The sequence below is a fragment of the Heptranchias perlo genome, chromosome 22 (assembly GCF_035084215.1).
Source record: "Heptranchias perlo isolate sHepPer1 chromosome 22, sHepPer1.hap1, whole genome shotgun sequence".
Taxonomy (NCBI): domain Eukaryota; kingdom Metazoa; phylum Chordata; class Chondrichthyes; order Hexanchiformes; family Hexanchidae; genus Heptranchias; species Heptranchias perlo.
In genome coordinates, this window is record NC_090346.1 from 10,149,401 (window position 1) to 10,155,933 (window position 6,533).

The following is a 6,533-nucleotide window of genomic DNA, read 5'->3' on the forward strand; positions in this document are numbered from 1 at the left end:
TGTTGTGACCTGTAAGAAATTTTCCGCGGGTGCTATTTCCTTTTCTACTTCTTCCAGCTAACAGTAGACAGATATAACAGTTAATTCGATGCTCCCAGCAGCGGGGGAGCTGCACTCAAAGGGAGCACACGTCGGAGATAGGCCTACGGCATTGTAACCCCAGTTCTCCAACCTGTGCTCCCTGCCGGTCCAGCTCCCCACTGGGAACTTGGAATTAGCCGTATAATTGACGTGAGTAAACGCCAAGTTGATTAATAAAACTTTCCATTTCCCCCCCGATTTCCGGCCGCTGAACGGCCTCCTAAGACTCCTACATGGCAGGAAGTGCACGCTTGTTACGAGCCGGAAGTGCGGCGCCCGCCATATTAGTAAAGACCCAAAAAATTGGCATGCCGTGCCCATGCCTGAAACAGGCATTAGGCCCTTTGCATATGCAAATAAGAGGCCTAACAACTGTTTGAGGCCCCCACTGCAAGATTGGTTTGCCATGAGGCAGCCAGCTGCACTTAGGAAAACCAGGTCTACATGCGGCCTAACTGGCGGTCCTTAAAGGGACCACTACAAGCCGCAACAAACAAGGTGGGATTTTAAAATATACTTACCTGAATGTGGAGCCGGGTGGAGCAGCCCGAATTTCTAGGCCTATATTCTTGCACTACAGCAAAATTTAGTCTTTATTCTGAGTTAGTCATGTAGCAAGGGCAGCTTCGGCAGCACATATACTAAAATTGGAACGATACAGAGAAGATTAGCATAGCCCCTGTGCAAGGATGACACTCAAATTCGTGAAGCGTTCCATGTAGCAAGGGCAGCAGTGCACTGACAGAGATACCATGTTGATAGTCCCTTGAGGATAAGGTCCTCGATCTAAGGCTGGCTCTGATCATACATCAAGGCATTGTTTACTAAAAGCAAGATTGTGCATACTCTCCAACAATTTTTAATATCCCACAAAGACTTGTGTTTATATATAGCGCCTTTCACGACCTCAGGACATCCCAAAGTGCTTCACACCCAATGAAGTAGTTTTGAAGTGTAGTCACTGTTGTAATGTAGAAAACTCGACAGCCAATTTGCGCACAGCAAGATCCCACAAACTGCAATATGATAATGATCAGATAATCTGTTTTAGTGATGTTGGGTTGAGGGATAAATATTGTCCAGGACACTGGGGCGAACTCCCCTGCTCGTCTTCGAAATAGTGTTGCGTGGGATCTTTTACATCCAACCGAGAGGGCAGACGGGACTCGGCTTAACGTCCCATCCGAAAGACGGGCTCCTCCGACAGTGCAGCACTCCCTCAGTACTGCACTGGAGTGTCAGCCTAGATTTTGCGCTCAAGTCTCTGGAGTGGGACTTGAACCCACCACCTTCTGCTCAGTCACTGAGCTACGGCTGACACATAATGGCAGGTAAGTGGCTGGAGCCACAATAATAAACATAGTTTCCTCAATTATACTTTTAATTTAAAAATACGACCTAGGGTTTAGATGACAGTGTGATGGTAAGTCCTGTAAAAGTGGTGTCTATGGTGTTAATAAGTGTGGGTTGTCATTTAGTTTGACTGTACTTTTTTGAAGTCCCTTGATTGTTTTCTTGAGTTTTACTGATGTTCAAAATAAAACAATTCATCTGGGCTTTTTTTGGGCTCCAATATTTTTCCACTGATTTTCTTCTTTTCTTACGCTAAAAATAAAACATTAAAAAAACTGGGTTTTGAAATTGGCAATAAAAAGTGACTTTAACCATCGTTAATTAAAACCTTACCTGCCCCGTTTGATCTCAGGAGACCGGATGATGATTGACAGATAATTTTCAACACAGCTATCCAGAAGGAGAAACTTCCTAAAGTGCCCATTGATAGACTGATTATCAGGAAGGACTTTGATCAACCTTCATTGCTTTGCAGTTAAAATGTATTAACATATTAAGGCCATCTAGATTCTTTCTGACTCTATTGTCAGAGGTGTGGTCTTTCAGATGACATGTTTAACCCTCTCGAGTGGATGTAAAAGATCCCATGGCTCTATTTGAAGAAGAACAGTGGAGTTCTCCCCAATTTTTTTCACTCCATCGTTGGCGGCCGTGCCTTCAGCTGTTTAGGAATTCTGGAATTCCCTCCCCAAACCTCTCTGTCTCTCTACCTCTCTCTCCTCCTTTAAGATGCTCCTAAAAATCTACCCCTTTGACTAAGCTTTTAGTCACCTGTCCTGATATCTCCTTATGTGGCTCAGTGGTAATTTTTGTCTGATAACGCTCCTGTGAAGCGACTTGGGCTGTTTAATTACATTAAAGGCCCTATATAAATGCAAGTTGTTCTTGTTGTTCTGGCTAACATTTATCACCAAAAGAAACAGAATATTTGGTCATTTATCTCATTGCAGTTTGTGGGACCTTGCTGTGTGCAAATTGGTTGCTGTATTTGCCTACATTACAACAGTGACGACACTTCAGAAGTAATTCATTGGCCGTGAAGCGCTTTGGGATGTCATGAGGTGGTGAAAGGCCCTATAAAAATGCTAGTTCTTTCTTTACATAATATTGGAGCTCAATGTGCCTATTTCTCAGGTGGTTCATGGCCAGGAATCGTCTCTCTTTTTCACATAGTCACAGATAGATTCATATGGAGAAAACCCTTCAGCTAATTTACCATTTTCAGTTTTAATCAAGCTAATACCATAATAGATTGAAAGTGTTCCTGGTCTCAGTAATGTAATTGTGAATGTACTTCAACTTGTTCTCCATTACCTGCAGTGAGTGTTTAAATCATTGCCTTCAAAAGACAAAAGGTCAAACTGTAACAATTCATTATTCAGATGGCTGTTCTTTCTCCCTCCAGTTCTCTCTGCTTCTCTCTTGTATAATTCCCACGTGATCATTCTTCACGTGTGACTGCGGACAGTAGGAGTTTTAAAGTGAGCCTGATCCTGCCCTCAATTGATAGCCATACACGCACACTTCCCAGCAAGGGTCAGGAATGAAAACGGTGACTAACTTTTCCCCCTCCTTAGCAAATGGACGCTACGGTCAACTTAGAGCCTCTAAACATCATCTTAGCTAAGATCAGCCAACTAAACACACACTGGAATTGACCCTGTGGCCTTTGTTATTTGTAGGTCTCAGTTTCAATCTAGGCAGTGCAGATATCAACAGAGCCATTATGAGACTTCCTAGGCTCTTGGCTAACCCTCAATTCCCTAGGACAGTATATACATGCATAATGCTCCTACAAGTGAACCTAATGGATTACGACCAGAAGTTGTGCCTTTTCATTATGTCGTTTCTCCAGGGTTTCCACTGACCTTCCACTGAAGTTATGGCAGGAGGTCTGGTCAAACCCAATGGAAATTCCAGGCATTGGTCTTTCCCTATTCACTGTATCAAAACTCTCCATAATTTTAAAAACCTCTATTAAATCTCCTCTTAGCCTCCTGTGCTCCAGTGTAAATAATACCTCAAGTGTCCCCATATAACTATAGTTAAACTCATCCCTGGCATCACCCTGGCAAATTTACGCTATTCTTGTCTTGATATAGGCTGTGAAGTACCAGCATAAAAAGTCAACCCACTCATCCTGAAGTTCCTTCCTGCATTATTTTATTCGAGGCATTAACATGTTTAGAATAAATAGATCAACACCTCTGCTAAACCTGCAGAGAGACGGATTTCAGGTAAGCATGTTAAGTGTTTGTACGTTAATATCCCACTGTACAATTTCAAGGCCATTATTTTTAGGGCACCCAATAATGCAGCATTAAATAATAAAGGAAAAAACAACTAGATTTGTTATGGTTGTTATGGTTCACATTCAGCAGCCCATTGCCAGCCTACAATCTCCATTTTGCAAACTGACAGACATCGCTAGTCCGAGTCTAACTGATTACTTATTTGAAACATTGACGCTTAAGGGGACACTTCTAAATACTCACATTCAACCAATATACCATTACAAAGCTAACATATATTTTTGTCTGCAGAGCTTCAGTCTATTTACGTGTTACCAGACAAGCACGGTGGATTCAGGAAATTCTGCTTTGTACATTATGTAGATATTAGCCATTTAAATTAACAACCATCATTTGAACTATTTTAAACTCATACCTGCACATCTGCAACAACACAGCTCTAAAGTATTGGATGGTATATGAATGTGTGCAGTGTTATGACACTGTTTGGCAGGAAGATCACTCAGACTAAACTGTCAAGTGTTGCTGTGATTTATTAGTACTCAGTGAGTTACAATGATTTTTAGCTTAAGAGACTGCGCAAGGAATGCTCAAATAGATTGAAGTGCTAACATGAAAGTGTTGTAAACACTTGATTAGCTCCTGTCCAGGAAAGGCAAGGGACTCTTGGCCAGCAAATGAACGCCACATTATTCCAATTATGGGTTGACTATATTTAAACGGAAAGGCTAGCAGCATGGAGAAGGGTTTAATGTGCCCTTCAAATCAATTGAACATGCAAAAGATGCCAGAATTCAATCTTCCCCCTACTCCTTCCAAGAAGAGGAACTTTTGTTTGAATTTGTTCCCAACAGAGGGAACATAGGAACAGGAGTAGGTCATTCAGCCCCTCGAGCCTGTTCAGCCATTCAATTCGATCATGGCTGATCTATATCTTAACTCCTTCTACTCTCCTTAGTTCCTTAATACCCTTCCCTAACAAAAACCTATCAATCTCAGTTTTGAAATTTTCAATTGACCCCCAGCCTCAACAACTCTTTTCTGGGGAGAGAGTTCCAGATTTCCACTACCCTTTGTGTGAAGAAGTGCTTCCTGACATCACCCCTAAATGGCCTAGTTCTAATTTTAAGGTTGAGGAGAGATATTGATGCTGGCAATTAAATATTTTCTACTTCTGGTGTCCACGTAGCTAGTGTCAGCACCAAATACTTCCAGGTTAGATACAGCAGGGGTGAGATTCAGGGTAAGGCTCCCTCTCTATTGCCCAGCAATGCACCTCGACCTCAGCTTCAATAGATTGAAGAAATAAGGGCAGAGAACAAGGTTGCCGTGTGAGAGGCATCGATAGGAGACGCTCTACAATAGTAGAATACATTGGCCTAGAAATTAGATTAGGTGAACCTCAGCGAGTGAATACTTAATGCGTTCCAACACGATTTCTTCATCTGTTATCGTAACTGAGGCGTTAACACATTTAAAATAAATAGGTTATCAGCTCTCCCGCATTCCCCTCTTCAATGGAGGACCAGATCATATACCCTTCACCCTCCTCCTCTTTGCCTTAGCCATAGAATTCACCAATCCTGTGTTCCCAGAATAACCTTCACTTGAAAGGTTGAGTATATTCAAGACTGAGATCGATAGATTTTTGGACTCCAGGGGAATCAAGGGATCTGGGGATCCAGCGGGAAAGTGGAGTTGAGGTTGAAGGTCAGCCATGATGTAATTTAATGGCAGAGCAGGCTCGAGGGGCCATGTGGCCTACTCCTGCTCCTATTTCTTATGTTCTTGTGTTCTTATGAAACGAGCATGTGGTCAGAGAATCAGCACAGTGCAATGGCCCTGTCTCTCCCACATCTTCCCTTTGAGTGCATCACCCCACTGGGACCAGTGATCTTACCCATGCATTCCTAGTTTGTTTTAGAATCGATAGTTGGACTTTAACCAGATTTAGGTAGGAGGGATAGTTAGTTGGCTTCATTAAACTGCAAAGCTAAGGTAGCCCGTGACCTCAGAGGCAGCTGCCCTTAGCTTGTGCCTGGGATGTACTGAAGTAATGACACTACTCCATGAGATCATAGAATCATAGAAAGTTACGGCACAGAAGGAGGCCTTTTGGCCCATCATGTCCATGCCAGCCGAAAAAGACAGTTTAATCCCACTTTGCAGCACTTGGTCCGTAGCCCTGTAGGTTACAGCACTTCAAGTGCACCTTCAAGTACTTTTTAAATGAGTTGAGGGTTTCTGCCTCTACCACCCTTACAGGCAGTGAGTTCCAGACCCCCACCACCCTCTGGGTGAAAAAAATTTTCCTCAGCTCCCCTCTAATCCTTTGTAAGCGAGGAAAATCTGGAAGGTAAAACAGAACTAACAGACTCAGGTGTTACCCAGATCAATAGTTTATTACGAGTGCACACGGGCGAACAATCTCAGCCATCCCAGCTGGAGACCTCGTTCTCAAAGGAAAAGTGGCAATACAACTTAGTTTATACAGTTTATTAGATAACACCCACTAATTACTAATGGGGGTGTATACATGGTAATATTGATACATCATTGGTTTATAGGGTTAATCAATCAACTACTAGGCCTGCCCTTTGAACTCGAATACCCCCTGTGAGAAGCTTATGGGCTGCAGAGGCTTCACTCTAACTTCGCATTCTTGAGCTATCTCTTACTCTTGTTATCACTATAGGGAGGGATCTTCAGCAGGAACATGGCCTGCTTGACTACAAAGCTCTATTGAATTATGCAGCCAACTGACTCCTTTCCCAGACCATCAGCAGGTGTTTTATCAATACACCTTTATACTCTTATCACTTCTCAGGAACAGACCCCTTCTAAACA

General features: G+C 42.7%; 1 non-coding gene across 1 annotated transcript; it reads left to right on the forward strand.

Moving 5' to 3' along the window:
• Nucleotides 1–700: 700 nt before the first annotated feature.
• On the forward strand, nt 701–805 carry LOC137340972 (U6 spliceosomal RNA). Its single transcript, XR_010966930.1, has one exon. It is a non-coding gene; the product is annotated as a U6 spliceosomal RNA (small nuclear RNA).
• The last annotated feature ends 5,728 nt before the right edge of the window (nt 806–6,533 follow it).